This window comes from Myotis yumanensis, unplaced genomic scaffold (genome assembly GCF_028538775.1).
Source record: "Myotis yumanensis isolate MYYU_CA2020_CCGP unplaced genomic scaffold, mMyoYum1.0.hap1 SCAF_11, whole genome shotgun sequence".
Classification (NCBI taxonomy): Eukaryota; Metazoa; Chordata; class Mammalia; order Chiroptera; family Vespertilionidae; genus Myotis; species Myotis yumanensis.
Window position 1 is genome coordinate 57,348,383 of NW_027223762.1, and position 20,595 is coordinate 57,368,977.

The window sequence follows — 20,595 nt, forward strand, 5'->3', positions numbered from 1 at the left end:
GTTCCCAGACCAATTCAGCCTAGGATGACCCTATAAAAACACTGTCCTTTGGACACTTGCTCGTTTGGAGATGAAGCCCCTTCCCAGCTCTCCTGCTGCCTCTTCTGTTGTCCTGGTCGTGGCTCCAGCCAGGTGGTTCCTGTCCTCGCGGAAGTGACCATCTCCGTGTCCTCTGGGTACTGTTCACGGCTATCGTGTCTGCTCCTGGGCAGGGAGGAGAGCTCTGCCTGGTTGACGCAGCGATGACGGTGTGTCTTGGCGCCATTGGAGCTTGGAGACTCTTGATAACGATGATTATGTGACTGAACTGATGGGAAAATCCTGACTGATCCAGCCGTGGAGAAGCACATTCCCTGCCCTATGGCATCTGTCTCATCACTGCTTGATTCTGAACGTTTTCTGGAGGAGAGAGAGATCTCCCAATTGCCTGTGGTGATGGGGCCATGTTATCCAGGCCCTTCCGTGTCTGTGAGGAGATGTAGAGGCCGGGCTTGAATGCCCACATGACGCTGGACTATGACGACTCACATCCTGGGAGGCATGGCTACTTCCTGAGGAAACTGGGTTTTGCTGGGCCTTCCAAAGAGTTGTTTTGCATTCAGTAGATTCGTTGCATAAGTAATAGATAGTCTATGTTGGAGATTCAGAAATGCAAACCGCTTTGCTTTGCCATCCTACCTTCTGGGATTTTCACTGTTATCACTGGCCCCGCCTGGCGGGAAGGGATCTGCTCCCACCGCCTCTGCCACCTCTCAGCGCTGCCCTCTGGTGTGAGGCCAAGGGGTCTTCCTGATGCTCCCACTGCGCACTCTCCGAAGCCCAAGTCCTAGGCAACCAGGTGGCATGAGGTAAACATCATCACGCTCCTCTGACCTGCGTCAACCCAGTGCGCAAGCTCGGAGGCGTGCGCTCCATGAAAGCCATGGCTCCCAGGGAGGCTCGTGGAGCAGGTGTCCCCGTGCCCATCACACTGACCAGCAGAGCGCGGAGGCCTCCCTGGACTGAGGGACTTGGGTCGGACACAGCAGCCGCCTTGGAAGGTGGCCCTGAATGACGGGTCCCTGTGCCTGGCGACCAGGAACACGGTGGCCCTTCGCGCTCCCCTCAATGGCCTCAGCCCGCTGGCCTCAGCGCCCACGACAGTCTCTACAGACAGCGCCCTCGTGCCAGGCACAAGGCGACCCAGCGGGGACCTCCTCCTTCCCAGAGGACACGGCCAGGCGTCTGGACCAGAGTCCTTGAGCGACTGGCAACAGCTGGAGCTCATGATGCTCAGTGAAGGGAAAGGACCCAGATGGATGGTGCCAAGGCCACCAGGTGAGATTCTCCCTGTACCTGCCCCGCCCCCTGCGGAACCAGAAATGCTGCGGAGCTCCGGGTTAGGACAATGCTTATGTGACCTGCCACTGTGTGACCTCAGCCCGAACTTGGGCCCCACCCGGTGCTTTCTAACAGGGCGCAGCTCTCCTTTCATGAGGCACTTACCACGCGCTGGACCCTTTGCCTGCACTAACTCACACCATCCTCACCACACCTACTAGGTGGGTGCATTGCAACCCAATTTCACAGATGAAGGCAGCGAGGCCCACAGAGGTCCATCGTGTGCGGTTTCACTGCTGCAGGGACTCCTCCTGCTGCCTCCTGACATCTCTCCAGGAGGCCCCCTGTCCCCCTACCATAATGGTGGCTGCACTGGTCTCTGCCTGTCCCCCAGCTGCGCATGCTCACCGGCACCTGGGTGCTCCCCCTGGCCACTTACATGCCTGTATGTTCCAGACACTACCCACAGGTACCTGCTTTCTGAGCTGTTGGTTCTCCTCCTCCAGCTCCCAGCGCTGGAGGCTGCTCTCCTGCAGGGCCAGGGAGGCATCCCGCAGCCCCTGGATGGTGCCCTGGAGACTCTGCTTCTCCTGGTCCAGCTTCAGGAAGCAGCTGGAGGCTGAAGAGTAAAGTGGAGTCAGGGCCCATATTCCAGGGGCCTCAGCTTCTGCTCTCTGTCCCCAGCCCTGAGTCGGCCATCACCCTGAGCCCTAGGTTTGGGGGGCCGGGATGGTCATCTGGGTGCCCTCCCTCTTTCCCAGGGTGCTGTTGCTGTCTGCACCTGAGGGTTCCTCGGGCGGTTATGGCCCCTCTGCTGGCTCCGCTGGGATTGTTAGGGAAGCAAGCAGAGCTTAAGAAGAAAGCAGGTGATGGTAGAGAGAAGCCAATGCAAAAGTTCAAGATGATGGAACTGCTGGAACCACTTTTTTACAAAGTTGTAACCTGACCATCAAGTCAAGGATTGCAGAGACTAACAGATGGCAAAGAGAGTGTGTTCTCTGTGCCAGCCTCAGAGTGGTGGGAGTCCGGGAGGCTCAGCCGAGGGTTTAGAGGGGACAGGATCATTGACCCGCATGTCTGTGGGTGGAAGAGGCTATGGGGCACATATGCCCAGTATTTGCCACCTCTGGGTAAATTCCTTCAGTCAGAGATTTCATTTTGTACTTTCACAATTGCATTGAAAAAGAATGAGACAGGGACACAATGTCATTAAGAGTTCTCATTGGGGCCCTTGAGATAATTGCCGATAGGCTACTAGAGACCAGCCCCTACGATGTCCAATCCAGTGACGAGAGCGAGAGCTGCCAGGAGACAGAAGGAGACCAAATTATCCCAAGAAATAGCACATGCTGCCTTAGTGGAGACAAGGAAAGGTTCTCAAGCGATCCAGCCACACAAAGAGATTATATCAGAATCTGAAACAATGGAAATAATGGAGATAGCAACTACTCAAGAATCTGTGCCACTCAATCCTGAGATAATGGAGCAGACAGTTAGCCAAGTACAGGGCATGCTGTCAGTTGCCCAGACTCAATCTGCAGAATCAGCCTGCAGCATTAGAACCGCGCTTCTCCAGCTGATCGACGTGTTAAAGAAACCTCCTGAAACATCTGCTCCCCAACTTCAGGTCATTATAGAAATGATAGACCATGTTTTGAGAGACCTAAAGGACATTTGGGAAGAAATAGCTGACATTAAGAGGCACGTAAGTCGACTCAGCCTGTCATCATACATCTCGACATGTGCACCACAAGGCCACGTTGACTTAACACCCTGCTTAGATCCACAGCCGATTGCATCTGCTCTAGAGCCCTCCACGGGTCAGCTCGCACCACCCTCTCAGTCAAGTGAGATCCAGCCTTCCCTTGACGAGTTCTTCCGTTCATTCTCATAAGCAAAAATTAAGAAAGAAAAAGAAAAAGAATGAGACAGTATAGCCAAATTGCTTTAAAAATTCTAGGAGAGATGAAAACATAAGGTAAAGCCAGAAAAAGGCAGATTTCCTCTGTTGCTTTTAAACAGCTTGAATGCAGAACAGAAAAGGGAGCACAGACCTGAGAAGTATGGGAGTTCACGGCCCTTCCCTGCCACCAGGAGGTACGTGACTTTGGATAATTCCCAGGGCTTGTTCAGGAGGAAACCATGAATGTCTGAGGGGTCAGGGTTGTTCCCTCACCTGTCCCTCCAGGGCCACACACTCAACCCTGGGAGCCTTATCGCACTGTACTGCTAGTAGGGCTGCTCACGAGCACCCCAAGAAGCAGAGTAAGATAAGACAAGGATAAGACAAGGTATCTTTGGATAAGACAAGGACGATAAGAACAGCCATCCTTTGTTGGCGCCCCGTGGGCCAGGCACAGTTCAACGCTTCACTGTCTCCTCTCACAAGATACCCATAGCAATCCTGTGAGGCAGCTTCATTACCCCCATTTTGCAGATAAGAAAACTGAGGTGCAGAAGAGGTCACTTGGCTAACAAGTAGAGGAGCCAGGACTTTAAACCAGGCCTTTCTGTTTCAAGAAGCCACCACCCCAACCACACAAAAGTACATTCACACTTTGTTCGTGAGCCGCCTGCTAAGCAGTAGGAGTTGGGAACATCAAGAAGTCAGTCAGTCACTGACCTGAAAGGGCTCATAAGCTACACTGAGCATCTGAATCAGGGAAGCTTTCCAGCCCCATCAGCCACCTTGGTCTCTAACAAGCACATTTGGTCTGAGCCAGTCCCTGCCAGCCAGCACTACCTCTGTGTCCACCAGGGGGCAGTGGTGTTCCCCAGGAACCTGAACTCCCAGAGCCTGGATTCCCAAGAGTGAGGAGACACCAAACCACAGAAAAAACTAACTTCTCACACAGAATCATAATTCAATGAACTGATTTTAGGTTTGGAGTAGATGGGACACCTTGAAGAGAGGACTACCCAGCTGCTTTCAACAGCCTTTCCATGACGCTTAGGAATGTTGCTCAGAATTGAAAAACCAGCCAAAGACCTTCCTGGCTCTGCAGAGCTCTAAGCAAAGCCTGACCTGCACTCACAGGTGCACTCGTGCTATTGTTGGACACAGGAACTGGCTTGTTGTTTGCTGGGTGCTGAAGCTTCTGCTGCACAACCGCCCCACCCACCTTCCCTGGCCAACCCCACACTTCCTCTGGGGGCTGGGAGGGGACACACACCAGAGGGAGAGGAAGAGGCCTGGGTGGCCTGTACAGCAGCCACTGAGCAGCCCCTGCCCAGGAAGATGGAGAGCAGACTACAGCCATCTGCCAGATTATGAAATCAACGGAGGAAACCATGCCCCGGGTACAACTATAATGGAGATGAGTGACCACTGGGGACGTCTCCTGCATCCAGAGCTTCCAGTGCTCCACAGAGAGATCTAAGACACCCTCTGGGTGTCAGCGTGATGTCATTTGGAAGCTTCTGTGTCTAGCTGAATGGGAACTGAGAAATCTGGCAGCATTTCCTTTGCATTTCATGTCCTGACTTCAAGGCTGCCAGGCCCTTCATGTTCTTGGAGAGAATTGCAATGAAACAGTTCCAAATGGCCCTTGAATAAAACCCTATTTATTTGGGCTGACACACGAGTTTCAGAGCCAGGGGCTCAGCTCCCTGGCTTAGGGAGAAGCCGAACAGTCAGCTGCTCCTGGAGAAGGCCCTTGGTATCTATTAAAGTGTAATAGTCTTCAATCAGGTTGGCTCCACGGCACCAGCGGCTGCTGCCTACCCTCTGACAGTTGGTCCAGCTCCCAGCGCAGGTTGGTGGACTCCTCCACACTCTGCCCCTGTGCAGCCTTGAGAGCCAAGTTCTCTTCCTGCAGCTCCTCAAGGTGTTTCTGGTCTGTATCCCGGGCCTGAATGTGCAGAAAAGGGGGTGGGGTGAGGATGCAGACTGGAGCACGCTCTGGACAGGTCCTGGCACCTGTGCATCTGCCCTCATTCCCCCAGGATGAAGGGCCTCCATGCCCCTGCTCACTTCCAAAAACACAGCTGCATAGAAATGACTCCAACACCTGGCCCAGCTGTGAGAGTTACAACCACTGAAAGGTATGTTGACCGAGTGACCTAGCCCCTAAATCAGGGGTGGGCAACCTTTTTGTGAGTGCGTGCCAAAATCAGCAAAATCTCTGACTCAAAATTCTTCTGCGTGCCAGCCCTAATTTTTTGAGAACATGCTATGCCTACTTGATACCTCTTAAGGTGCACATATGTGTAGAACCTTGAAGAAATAATAAAATTCATTTGAGCAACAAAAACACAGTATATGATGATGAAAAATACATTTATTTTTTAATGTATACATGTACCCTGATAGTCTGACAGAAAATTTTATGACTCCGTTTGATATTATCAGTGGGACTTTTGCTGCTGCATCACTGATGACAGATTTTACATCAGGTTTATATTTCGTGACCTTCAGAGATATGCACGAGCTACTACTTTCATCTGTCAGGCTACTCCTATTATGAGACTTAACAAAATTCATCACTGAGAACAAAGATTCACAATTGTAAATGGAAGATCATAAGAGAGGGTTTCGCGTGCCAGCAAAAGTTACTGGCGTGCCATGTTTCGCACGCATGACGGGTTGCCCACCCCTGCCCTAGGTCCTAGGGGATGAAGTTCTCTGAGTGGTATCTGAACAAAGTGACATACAGCACAGGGCTTTAGAGCAAATGCTATAATGACAGAAGCTCTGTGGCCTCTCAGCAGGCCTAACGCCTTGGAAAGGCCATAGGGACTCACACATCACAGCTCAACCCACATTATAAACGCCAGAGGAGACCCTTTTTGCAACAGAGGCCCACATCCATCCAACCTCACAGGAAAGCAACACAGCATCAGGCCCTTTCTGCCTGGGGAGCCTTCAGTGGTGCCCACTCAAGCTACTGAAGTTAGCAAGCGACTCTCCGCCATCAGCGGGTCATTGTGCCGGCGGCAGCACCAACCCAGTAGCTGAACATCAGAGAAGGGAACAACATGAACCTAAAACTGCCCCCATCTGTGTTACACGTGGCGATGACAGCCTGTCCTACCAAATGTAGGCGGCGCAGCTTTGATTTCAGCTGCACGTTCTCCTCCTCAAGCTCGTATAGCTTATCGACCTGGGACCAAGCGACAGTCAGCTGCTCCTGGAGAAGGCCCTTGGTGTCCATTAAGGTAAAATTATCTTCAATCAGCTCCTGGTTAGCAAGAACATACATGAGAGCAATGAGGTTAAGGCCCCTGGTGATGACGATAGCTCTTCCAGGCACCTGAACCCAAACCAATAACCTAGGGGTGACTGCTGCCGAGGGAAGTTCTGTCTCCACTTTTGAGTCCCTGCCCTTCTCCATTAGGCCAGGCAGATAGAAAAATCCCTAAAGCAAGACACTATTTAACTTTGGGAAGGGAACACTGTGAGAGTGTCTGACACGTACAACCTTGGGTGGTTGGACCAGTGCACCTGCTGACAGATATGGGGCTTGGCTGAGCCCCTTTCCTTCACAAAGAAGGGGTGGGGCTGAGAGTCCTGGGTTTGAGGGCTGAGGCTAGGCCTCTCAGTCACTCCACTGATCTTGGTTCTGGAACAAAATTCAGATAAGCTTTTGGTCAATATGCACTTCCTATTTGAACATTTCAAACACCTACTCTCAGCAGTTTCTTGGAAATGAGGGGTCTGTAAGACACAACAAACAAGTACTATGGGCCTCTGTGTGTCTGACACATGCTAGGAGTGGGACGCAATGGCTGGGCCCTCAAAGGCCACCTAATGGGAAGAGTCCACGGTCCTTACTCCTATCCCAGTGCCCAGCACACAGGGGAACCATTCAGTTCATTCCGCACAGCCCTGGTCGTGCCCTACAGAGTCTTCCCAGCGCCACTCATGTCTTAGGGGGCTGAGTCTCCCTTGAATGCCCTCACAGTTTGTTAGCGCCGATACACGCGGATGTGTCTGTTTCTCTCAGGGAGCAGTTTTCCAAGGCTTGCCCCACTCATGAGAGCAGGCGGGTAGCTCCTGCTTATCCATCACCTGTTCATTTCCCCGCACAGGCCAGAACCCCAGATTCTGGGTGGAGGGGAAACCATACACCTACCGCCAGTGGACACAATTCTGGTCAAAGCCTGGCAGCAGGAAGGTTTTGGTCACTGACTCTGGCTTCACCTGGCGGCCCCCTCCCTGCCGGTCCCCGGCCCTGCACTAGGTGCTCTCTGTCTCTGCCACATTCACTCTTCACAACAGCCCCCAGAGGGAGGCAGGGACAGTCCCTTCCTACACACGAAGAGGCTGACTTGGGTCAATTAAGGAATGAGCCCCAAGTCACAAAGCCAACCAGTGGTGAAGTTGGGCTTGAACTCAGGCTGGAGAGCTCCAGACCTGGCGCTTCACTGCCTTCAGCAGCCTGCACCCCATCCTTAAGGAGCCCGGACTAGTATTAGCGATGTGAGCCAGAGTACATGGAGGGGCTTCACGCAAGAAAAAGGTCCAACTATTCCTCTTTGGCCACTGCCCCCAGCATTCAGATCTAGTGTTCCAGCTGGTTTACCTACCAGTACTCACCAGTATCACCATAATCCCAGGCCCTGAGTTCCATAGCACAGCCTGCCCCATTCACCCTTACAACCAACTCCTACCCAGCCTTCAAAACCCAGCCGGAATTGGCGTGAGCACTGTCCTCGCTGATCCCTGGGCCCTGGCACACGGGCCTCGGAGAACAGTGTGATTCATTCTCTATGTGGCCTGGCCTCCACGGACCACTCTGTTTCTCTTGTAATTCATTTACTAATGCAAAGTGTAAGGCATTGCCAGTTTCAGAGAAAAATTATTAATCAATATGAGAAATGTTGCTGCTGCTATCCAGAGGCACACACCTTGAGAACACGAAAAAGGGGTTCCCATGGGAAGCCCTGCAAAAGCCCAGAAGCTCCCCAGTGCCAGGAGCGAGTCTTGCTTTGTGTTAGATCCCCTGCTCCTGGCGCAGGGCTTGGTGCCACACAGGCCTTCAGTCACTGCGTCTGCATGACTGAGCGAGGCTGCTTGGACAGGCCCGGAAGAGACACGGAGACAGGGGCTGAGCCCTGAAACCCACCCCATCCACAAGGCAGACTGTTGGCTGACATGTGGGGCTGCCTTAGGTCCCCAGTGTGCAGGAGGCAGTGGAGGCCGCAGCCTGGGGAAGCTTGCACATGACCTTCCCCAACCCTCCTACCTGTGAGGGAGGGTGCCCTTGCCACACACCTGTCTGTGCTGCAGATTGATGCCTTTCATCAGCAGCTGGGCCAGGGGGCCATTTCCAGGACAAAGCCAAGAGCTGGCCCCCACCCCACCCCTCCTAGGCCGGGCTGCTTGGGTACAGCACCCAGGGTGCCTTATCCCCAGGGAGCAGAGCAGTGAGCCACCAACATTCCTGCGGGAACAGCCACTCCCTGAGTAGGTGGGAGGAGCAAATATGCCTGGAAGAGAGGGTCCTGAACTCACTGCTCACATGAGGCAGTTGGGTGCATGGTCAGAGCGTCAGTTACCCTGCCTGGGCCTTGGTCTCCATCCCCCCTCAGCCCTGACACCCTCCTCTGAACAGACCCATAACCTTGGGATCCGAGTGGGCTACACCACGGAGAACTTCATATGGGACTTGTCCAAATGCCAGGTGTTTTACCTCTTTCGTTGTATAAACCTCACGGACTAGTACAGTTATCTCTGTTTTATAGATGAGGAAGCAGTCCTGGTAAGATTTAGCCATAGAAATTACAAGGAGTCTTAAAGAAAAAGATTAGTGAATAGAAGGTCATCATTGTGGCATGAAGGAGGAAGAGGAAAAGTCCTAGAAGAATCAGGGCCTTTCAACCACATTCCCAATCCTATTCCTTCCACTACCAGAGGGAGCCCAGGGGTCGCGCAGTCAGTCTGCGATGCAGGGAGAGGGCCAGCTGGGGAGACATCGCAGCCCCTCTCCGCTCTTCCAGGACCCAAGTACCCACCGGCCACCTACCCTGGTCAGCCTCACCTTCATGCGGGATGCATAGAACTCTACTGTGTCTTTCTGTTTCTGCCTGAGGCCCATCGCCTCCATCTCCAGTCTCTCCACGTGGCTCGGCTTCTCCCTCAGGGAGTCCAGCTCAGGGAGGGGGGCACAGGCAGCCTGGGCGCTGGCCGCCAGCTCCATGTTCTGGCAGGTGGGTAAAAGTAGGGGACCTGGCTCAGGGAAAGTCCCAAGTCCCTGCAGCCCCAGGAGAAGCCAGGGGCAGCCAAGCTGGTCCATGTGCAGGCCCATGTGTGGGGATCCCACATGCTGTCACTGAAGCACGTCATCCCCCAGCAACTCCCAAGACTGCTGGCTCTCGGGCACCGCCGCTTTGAGCGGGAAGGAGAGATGTCCCAGGTCACATTCCTGGACCTGGGGCCACGGTGACTGGGGCGTCCTAGCCCCCCACCCCCGGCCCACACAATAGGCCTCCTGCTCACATTGTGCTGGGCCTCCTGCAGCTCCAGCACCAGCTGGTACAACTGATTCCTGGCGTCCGCCAGCTGCTTCGTCTTCTCCTCCCTGGGGGCGATGAGAACATGTGGTGAGGGCTCCTCAGAAGCACCCAGAAAGCCCACCACCTGGGAGACCACAGCGGGGAAGGAGGGAGTCCTGGCTTCTAGGCGTGAGGAGGGCGTCTACACATGGGGCTGCAAAAACGCTCTGGAGTCCAAGGTGAGCTTTAAGTTGTCACTGCTACTCTCAGACTTCACTACAGACCTGAGCTTTCCTCTGAGGGTGCAGGCAGGGAAGGAGCCCCCAGAGCCACTGCTCCCTCCACAGCCAGGCAGGCATGGAGACCCCCTGGCAGGGAGGTGAAGGCAGGCAGCGTCCCACATAGTGGGCATGGTGCCATCACCAGCTGCACAAAAGGGGGAGCAGGCCCACCAGACGGGACAGGAGAGACACATCCTCCCTCCAGCCAGGAGCACCCACACTGGGCTGAGTGGCAGGCTGCTGCTCTGAGTCTGCCATGTTTGGACTGGCAGGAGCCCTAAAGGCCCAGCAGTACCCTGCTGGCCAGGCACGGGGAGGGGAGAGTGTGGGCTAGCCCAGGGCCCAACAGGGACCCAGCTCAAAGCAGAGCCCTGTCACTCCAGGGCACTGTGAGAGCTGCCCCGTTTGCTGCACCGCATGGCAGTGAACCACATGTGCAAGCAATGGGTGGTGACACAGGGCACAAGAGCAGAAAGACCAGGGTCACTGGGGGACTCACAGCTCCTGCCTGACACCTCGAAGCGTGGCCTTGGTGTCTGCCAGCTCCATGGCCAGGTGCTGCGTGTCCTCGCTGGGGCAGATGCTGGTGTTCCACTCCTGGGTCAGGGTCACGACCAGCTACAGCAGGGCAGACAGAGGGGTCTCACCGGCGTGCTCCTGTGCCCGGCACAGTGCCCGCACTAGAACGTGGTGAAGAATGACCAAAAGACGGAAGAAAGTAAAAGAGAAGATGGCAGCCGAGACTGCAAAGCCAGGAAGGAGGCAGGAGGAAGTGGGGGAGTTTTTAAGAAGCGAGGATATGTTTAGTGAGACAGAAGGGCCGAGTGAATGGAGCAGGCTCCCCAAGCTCAACCTCTGTCGTCTCACAGGTGTCTCAGGGGACTACGCCCTGCAGGGAAAGTGGCCACACCCTGCCCCCTCGGAAATGGGCCAGGAGGACAGACAGTGTGCAGCTTGAGAGGAAGTCAGGATGAGGAGCTGGGCCATGACTAGGGCTCCAGACGCAGGCCTCTCCCCACCATTCCCCGGCAAACACACCTCCCTGCATCTGTCCTGTTCAATTAAGAGCCTCCTGACACGAAAGGTCATGTTGTTGGTGACGTACTCCACGTCCTCCAGGGCCATGTCTGGGACCTCCAACCACTGCAGGTCAAATAGGCTCTCCTGGTGGCGGGTCACCTGAGGGCACACAAGGGTAAGGTGCTGCGGAGGACGGGCAGGGAGAAGTGGAGGGTCCCTGAGAGCACCCACCTCCCAGGCCACGCCCCCTGGGACCTAGGCCCACTCTCCCACAGCTGACCCACCTCACTGACATTATTAACCCTCAGCCACCAAGTTCCTGTGGGGGGGGGTGGGCACGCTTATGTCAGAAGGTTGGGTCCATGATATTCTTATTTTTTGAGGAAACCTTTCATAACCTGAAATACTTTCCCGGTGAGCCTGGATCTCATCCCCACAGGCCACACCAGACCACCTGGTTCCCCTTTCTGCGGGTGTGAGCGCAGGCCCACGGCTCCATCCTCACTCGGCAGCCTCTCCTCCAACTGCCGACATCACGTTCTTCAAACCAGGGACATGCCCTTGACGGGGAATCAAACCTGCGACCCTTTGGTCGGCAGTCCAACACGCTAACCACTGAGTCAAACCATCTAGAGCCTGGACCCGCAGCCTAGAGCCCTGGCAGGAGCAGGTGAACTCATCTTAGTCCAGGGCTGGAAGCACCAGGGGGTCCTGCACCTGGTGCATGGGCTCCAGAGTAGGAAAACCCTCAGGCCTCCAGGCCAGGACACCCACTCCCAGTTTGGAAACCTGTGAAGACCCCTGAGTCCCAGGACTGCCAGGGCCCAGGCCGGTGGGGTATGTGGAGACCTCAGGGGGGCGGGAGAAGACCCAGGGCACCCGCAATGGGATAGGGAGGCAGGTGTACTCACCCTCGCCACCAACGAACTCTGTAGAAAGAGCTCCATGAGCTCGCGGACAGTAACGTCGATCCTGAGGCTGTGTTCACCATCCATCGCTATGCACACAGGCTCTGGGCCCACCGTCTCTGTGCCCACCAGCTCTGTGCCAAGCACTGCCAACGGCTACTCGTCCCACATTCCAAATGGCTCCTCACCCCACATTCTAAACTGCTATTTGCACCACATTCTAAACTGCTATTTGCTCCACATTCGAAAAAGGCTCTTTGCCCCACATTCTAAACGGCTCTTGAGCCTGTATTCCTACCTGCTCTGGGCCCCGTATTACAAAGGGCTCTAGCAGGGAACACAGCTGTGTCAGGGGCTGTGGCAGCTCCCTGTCAATGCTCAGTGCTTTGGGATACACAAAAATTATGACACACTCCCTATGAAATTTAAAATCTTTCTGGGCACATGGAATATGTGGAAATATAAAAGGTCTATGTCTACAGCCTATGTACTTATAAATGTAAATTAACCACTTCAACATAATTTTGCCAATCTCCATTTTTAATTGTTTTTTCCATCAGCCAAATTGCAGAAATTTGATCAGTTCCTTTGAAGTAACCATTCATTTTATTTTGTTAAGTCTGACCTAGTAGCTCAGCTTGGGAGTTCTCTTTCCCATCACAGTGAACGGAGACCCTCCAGTTAGTAGTTCCTACATTACAACACCTAAACCCACCAGTCAGCTGCCTACAAAACGATTTGATAGAATAGTAACTAGTAAGTCATTTAGAGGAAAGAAAAATGAACAAAATAAAGCTGCATATTTGGGAAATATTTGAACAAAAAGAGCCTGTGCATACCTTTCTGTGCAAGGAGCATTAAACTAGCACATGCAAGAAAGACATTTAGAGAACAGATATGCAGGTATGTCAGAACAAATTTAAACATCTAGGCTGTCAATCAATGAACTAAAAGTGTTTTAATTATTTTCTAAACTACTAATGGTTTTATTTTGGTTAACTAAAAAATTTATTTTCATTTATAATAAATTTAATTTTTTTAAGTAAATGAAATCTTTGGACTTATGATAGAGGGGGGACAAAGTACCAATTAGCATTTTTAGTAACTATCCAGCTCCAATAAATATTACAAATTCCTTAAAGTCAAAGAACAAAAATGAAAAAAAAGCCCACCTACAGATGTTATTTTTTCATAAGCACCTAAATCAATTCCTCTTATAGAACCTTCCAAAAATCTAATAGCCTTCATTTGTGGGAAGCATGATGAGATTTAAAATAATGCAAAACAAAATGTGATCTAAATGGGAAACAAATTTATAAATGTAGTTACCTGAACTGAGAACACAGCAAATTACACATAACTTAGAGATTCTTGATATATGGAAAATTACTTCTTTTATGATTATGCAAATCAGGATTTGAATAATGGTTGCCTATATGAGCTTATGCCAATGAGATATTAACTGGATGCTAAAATTTTAAACTCTCTGCTTCCAAATTTCAGGGCCAAGGTTTCAGAGAAATGCAGCCAAATTTATGGGACTAGGACTGTTTTAAAGAAAACACGTAACAGTGACATAGAAAACAGGGTCAGGCAGGCTGAAACCACAAGAGTGCGTGCAAGCCAGGCACAGTGATGAGCACATTGCACACATTATAGCTCATTCAATCGACTCAAAGGCCTCAAGGTGTCCCGTCTACTCTCAATGACTTAGCTGAACTTTGGGCCTCAGGTATGCAGAAATTCTAGGAGGAATATAAGGTTTTCTTTCCTGAAACCCGGTTCCATGCCCTGGCTGCTGTGGCTCAATGTTGGCTGGAGCATCATTCCATACACTGAAAGGTTGTGGGTTTGATTCCAGTCAGGCCATATACCTAGGTTGTGGGTTCAATCCCCAGTCAGGCTGCATATGGGAGGCAACCAATCAATGTTTCTCTCTTACCTAAATGATTCATTCTCATTCTCTCTCTCTCTCTCTCTCTCTCTCAATCTCTGTCTCTCTATCTCCCCCCGCCCCTCTCTAAAATCAATAAGCATATCCTCAGGTTAGGATGAAAAGAAAATTGGTTCTATTAGATCTTAGAAAACTTAGAAAGTAATTTTCAAATTTTAATAGTTATAAATTCCTGCCAAAATTCTCAATAGTTTCAGAGAATACCTTGACTCGAACTAAACCAACAATTCAATTATTTTATTTATACAAGCAGTTTTACTGCCATCTGAGCCAGACCCTCAGAATGTTCTGCTGTTGGATTGGAAATCAATAGATACAGCTCTACAATCAGATTCCTAGCTGTGAAAAGTTGAACAATAGTCTTTAAACATATGATGAGTCATTAGCACACATCTCTACACTTAAAATATGTGGAAAGTACATGTGGGATTTTGCAAGGGAATGAGGAAGAGGGGAAGGTGAGAAACAAAAATTGTCAGAATCCCTTACTTGGAGAAAGTTATTAATAAAGCAAAAGTGTTCACAACTGGACAGCCCTAACCAGTTTGGCTTAGTGGATAAAAAGTCAGCCTGCAGACTGAAGGATCCCTCCCAGGTTTGATTCCAGTCAAGGGCATGTACCTTGGACGCAGGCTCGATCCCCAGTAGGGGACGTGAGGAGGCAGCTGGTTGATGTTTTTCTCTCATCAATGTTTCTAACTCTCTGTCCCTTTCCCTTCCTCTTTGTAATATCCATAAAATATATATATATTTTTTAAAAAGATAAAGAACTGGACAGGTGTGTACCCTTTAATGAAATAAAAATATGTGACCTAGATTTTATAACATAATGACTTAGAAAGCCTCTTCCCAGCCTTCATTTTGCAAATACAAAGAAAGTGGGAAGGAAAAAATTGAGCTCTTTAGAGCAGCGGTCACCCACCTTTCGGACCTCACGGACCACCAGTGGTCTGCGGGCCACCGGTTGGCGATTACTGCTTTAGAGGGCTTACGAAAACAGAGACTATCTTGGATTTTCTTTCTCCAAGGAGTGTTACAATGATTATTCCTGTGGGAGAGATAATCAACAAAGTCTCCAGTATGTCTACAAAGTTAAAAGCACAATTGGAAATAGAAAATAGGAAAGATTCCCTTTTCAATGCCCTCTTAGAAAGCAAATATCAACCTAAGGTGACACAGCCAACTATATGTCCCATGTATTTTTCTACAAAAATCAATAATGCCAGCGCTGTCCAAAATCATCAAGCGTGACTCACACAGGAGCAGTGGACAGTCTGCGCATTCAGTGACACCTCTGCACTGTGCTGTGGCTCAGCTGAGTCCTAAAAGAGCAGGTCCCATGCAACAGAAAATGAATGACTTTGGTTTTATATAGACTTACCACTGGTGCTTTGCTCAAGATACAAATGCTTTTCATGCAAATAACGTAAAAATTATTATATGAAGAATCAGTTGCTTTTGAAGTTTCCTTTAACAAAGTGTTACTCTATAAAACCAAAGATGATCCTCAGGCGTAAACCTTGAAAAAAGGGAAATCCAGAATGTCCCAACCTTTCTATTATCTTTTCCCTCCACAACCCTAGATACCATAATGTGTTCATGTATACAAAGCAAATGAGAGAAAAAAGTAAAGATAAGGCAACACCAGAAAGAGGACTCTGTTGGAAACCCTACCTAAGTTATTAGCTAGGATTCTTATTATACAGTTTATAGTGATATATAAAGATGTGTCAAAAATAGAACATACCTTGTCATGTTCTGAATCTCCCCCTCTGACAGTATCTGGTGCCATGTGTTCAATAGTGCCACAGAACAAACACAACAAATCGAGGAGGTATGACAGGCGACAGTTTCTGGTGGGAGGCAGGAAATGTTGTAGGTCATATTTTATGAACTACTAGAGGCCTGAGCCGGGCTTGCACCCTCTCGCAGTCTGGGGCTCCCTGTGGGCAGTTGGACATCCTTAGCTTTGCTGCAAAGGCAGGCTCCTGCCACTGCCACTGCCCCTGCAGTCGCCAGCTATGAGCCCAGCTTCTGGCTGAGCTGCTCCCCCTGTGGGAGCATACTGACCACCAGAGGGCAGCTCCTGTGTTGAGCATTTGCCCCCTGATTGGCAGTGCGTGTCACAGTGTCATAGCTTGGTCTTTCTGCCATTAGGTTGATTTGCATATTAGCCTTTTATTAGATAGAATGATATAAAAAGGCTAGGAAAACATAGCTAAATTCTATTGTGATTACTGTTTATTGTAGCACCTAAAAAGAAATAAATGAAACACAGGCCATATTTTATTTTTATTTATATATGTATATATCATAATTAAGTAGTTTTAATATTAATATATTTATTAGCATCGACCTATGACACCAGGAGGTCACAGTTTGATTAGAGTCAGGGCACATCTAAATATCCTGTTTTGTTTTGTTTTTTAGGAAAATCTTTATTGCTGAGATCATTATAGATGCCCCCCTTTGCCCTCCAGGGCCCCCATCCACCCAGATCCCACCCCACTCCAGGCCTTCACCACCCTATTGTCTGTGTCCATAGGTAATGCATATATGCATATAAGATTTTCCTTAATATCTTCCTATTCTCCTTTCCTCTGAGTTTGTCAGTCTGTTCTGTTTCCATGCCTCTGATTCTATTTTATTCATCAGTTTATTTTGTTCATTAGATTTCTTGTTCATTTATTTTGATTTTTAAATTCAGTTGCTGATAGATATGTATTTATTGCCATTTTGTTGTTCATATTTTTTTTTATCTTTTTTTTCTTCTGCCTCTTCTTCTTCTTAAAGATTACCTTCAACATTTCATGTAATGCTGGCTTGGTGGAGATAAACTCCTTTAGCTTTTTCTTGTCTGTGCAGCTCTTTATCTGACGTTCAATTCTCAATGATAGCTTTGCTGGGTAGAGTAATCTTGGTTATAGGTTCTTGCTATTCATCACTTTCATTATTTCTTGCCACTCCCTTCTGGCCTGCAAAGTTTCTGTTGAGAATTCAGCTGACAATCATACGAGTGCTCCCTTGTAGGTAACTGATTGCTTTTCTCTTGCTGCTTTTAAAATCCTCTGTTTTTCTGTAACGCTTGGCATTTTAGTTATGATGTGGACCTCTTTGGATTCATCTTGTTTGGGACTTACTGTGTTTCGTGAACTTGCAAGACTCTTTCTTTCACCATGTGGGGCAAGTTTTCTGTCATTATTTATTCAAATAGGTTTTCAAGATCTTGCTCTCTCTTTCTTCTCCTTCTAGCACCCCCATAATGGGAATGTTGGTACACTGGAAGTTGTCCCAGAGGCTCCTTGCATTATCTTCATACCTTTTTATTCTTCTCCCTTTTGTTCTTCTTATTAGGTGTCGTTTGCTTCCTCATATTCCAAATCATTTATTTGATTCTCAGAATCCTCTACTGTACTGTTGAATTCCAGTAAATTATTCTTTATTTCACTTAGTATATGCTTAATTTCTGACTGGTCCTATTTTTATGTCTTTGGCATTCTCACGAAGATCCTTGAAAGTCTTACTAAGACCCTTGGATCTCTCATTAATTCCTTTGAAGCTCTCATTAAGTCCCATGAAAATCTCGTGAAGATCCTTGAGTAACCTTAGAACCATTGTTTTGAACACTGTCTCCAGTAGTTTGCTTACTTCCATTTCTATCATTTGTGACATGTTTCATTGTCTCTGCATTTTGGCAGCTTCCCTGTATCTGTATTTGTTTCTATATATTAGGTAGAACTACTATGTCTCCTGGAATTGGTAGAGAGAACTTGTGTATTAGGTTTCCTGTAGGGCCTAGTGGCTCAGACTCCCCAGTCACCTGAGCAGGGCACTCTAGGTATGTTCCTGTGTGTGCTGTGTGCTCTTCACAGTCTTGTTGTAGTTGAGACTTGACTGCCGTTGGCATCACTGGGAGGAACTGATTTCCAGGCTGATGAGCTGTGAGGACCAGTTGCATCCAAAATGGAAGAGCTGCTGTGCAGGAGACACCCCTATGGAACAGGACTTGTTTCAGTGGGGCTTTGGTGCTCACTGAGTCAGCTCCTTGAGTGTGCTGCTTGTGGATGTGCAGAGCTGTAATCTGTTATGATATGAAGCTGTCCACCAGTTTCATTGGCTTTGGGGCCTCCAAGAGGTGTAAAGTCAGCCACTGCCTGGGGCCACCTAGCAGGAGCTAGAGAGAGATCGGTAGATGGCTGCTATTTGTTTTGGGGTAGGAAGTGCCCAGGTAAGACCCAGCTGTGAAGCAAAATAGGCTGGTGCTAGTGCAGAGTCTTGGGCCTTTTATTGATAGGTTCGATGCCAGCTGCTGCTTGTTTGAGATTTTAGTAAAGTCTAAAGCCTGAGCCAAGATAGGCCACTCATATGAAAAATTGGCTACAAACAGCTTGGGTAGGGCTGCCAATTGGATGGAGTGTTGTCTCAGGGAATAACCAGGGTGGAGAAAACAGGGAGAGCCGCGCTGACAGAAAGTCTGATATGGCTGCCAGTCAGCTTTGTGACTGGGGAGGTCCCAGCACAGGAACAATGAACCTTGTGAGCACACACTTGACAATCATGCTGGCAAGGTACTCTCAGGGATCCTTCTTTTCAACAAAATTAGATGTTTATGTTGAAAGAGTCAGTACTTTAAAAATTACTGCATAAGTCGGGCCAGTGTCGCTCAGTGGTTGAACATTGAACTATGAACCAGGAGGTCACAGTTCAATTCCAGTCAGGGCACAACCCCAGCGTTTCTGGCTCATTTCCCAATAGGGGGCATGCAGGAAGCAGCCCATCAGTTATTCTTTCTCATCATTGATGCCTCTCTCTCTCTCTCTCCCTCTCCCTTTCTCTCTGAAGTTAACAAAAACATATTAAAAATTAACACATAGATATCCATATGATAGTGTGTACACTACCACAGGGCATAATCTTTGCAAACCTGTCTGAGTGTACAGTATTGATGCACAACAGCACGGACTGGTGAATGAACCACAGAGCAATCTGCCACAGCACTCAAACCTCCCATGTAAGTACACCCTCTCATCTCCTACAAGGTGGTGTGCTTTGATCAGCAGCCATCTGGTTCCCTGGAAAAACAGCACTGTTAGAAGTGTTCAAATGCATCTCTGTCTGTAATGCTGCACAAGGTGCATATCTAACAGCACTCATTCTGAACTGCAGGCTGAGACTGGAGGGGGAGGAGGGAGACGTAGGATGGCTTGGATGGATGTCAACGGTCCAGTCAGGAAGTGAGACCTAGGCCTGGAGGAACACAGCTGTGCCGGACAACTAGCAGGTATGACCAGCCACTCAGACACTGGATGAGAAAGATTTAAACATTGGGGAACAAAAGCCGGAAAAAGAAAGTGGGGGGAGAGCAGGTTAGTGGGGGCTAGTTAAATTGTGGGTGCAGGTGAGCTCAACAGGTTAGACTGTAAACACTAAATGCTAGAAGACCCCAGAGAAAGGCACCGATGGGCAGGATGGGACAATGACTTCACAGAGGCCAGATCCTATAGACTTGGAATATTCTTTAGTTAACACATAAATGTAACCTGTAAACTCCCCATTTGAGCCCCTTTTAAAGATAAACCTGAAGAGGCACTATATTATGTTCAAATATAACTTAAAAAAGAAATTGGAATTCTTTAGATATCAAGAAAAACTCATGCATAACAGCCACTCAAGTTGGATGTTTTAAACAAGTGAATGGGATTATTTAATTATATCAAATTTTCTCAAATTTTAAATTTAATTGATGTCTTCAAAATAAAACTTAATATAGCATTTAAAAATAGCAATACCGTTCATGTTACTGAGGTTATCTAAGCTCTTACATTCATTCGATGGGATTTTAACACAAATCAGCAGAGACCTGGTTGTATTTTTAAGTGACTCAAGCGCCATTCAGTGACTCACGCCAAGGGCTTCATGCTCCTCTCATCCCGGGAGGACCTTCCTGGCCCCACAGAACTGGGGTTCCCTGGGCGCAGCGTCGGGAGAGCTCCTCGCTGGGCACAGGCTTCAGGGGCTGCCATGGGCTGAGGCCCCGCAATGGCTTCCCTGGAACTGTCATTGCTGGTGCCCTTCACGCCACGAGTGAAGGTGAAGTGAGAAGTGGCCATAACCTCAGGCCCACGGCTGTCCCCGCATCTCCCTGCGATCCTGTCCTGGCCAGAACCACGTGGCTGTGGGGGGGTCCCAGTCTGACACAGGAGGTGGGGGGGGGGGGGGACGCTGGGAAACTCTGAGGCCACAAGGGCACAAGGAAGGCCCGGGCTCCGTCACACTCTGCAGGGAGCAGCAGGCCTGGCGAGGTGAGGATGGAGGGAACCCCGACCTCAGAAGGCGGCTCCCTACGCAGCTGGTGCTCGCAGAGCGGGGGTCCCACCGGGATGACCGAGCCCAGCCTGCCCTACCCTGGCCTGGCCTCCTTCTGGGGGAGGGAATGGACCACCTGCAATGGGCGCTGCTCCGCCACGGGGCTGGCCTTGGAGGCCCCAGCAGGGACTCCTCACCGCGGGCTTTGCTGCTCTAGGGCCCCGCCTGCCGCCTGCTTCGCTCCATCCCAAGGGCCCATGCCTGCCTCGCGCTTCCTGAGGCCATGAGCACTGGAAAGCCACCATCTTCCAGAGGCAGGGACTCTAACTTGCGGCAGGGGCGGGACTTCCTGGGGAGAGCAGGGAGCAGG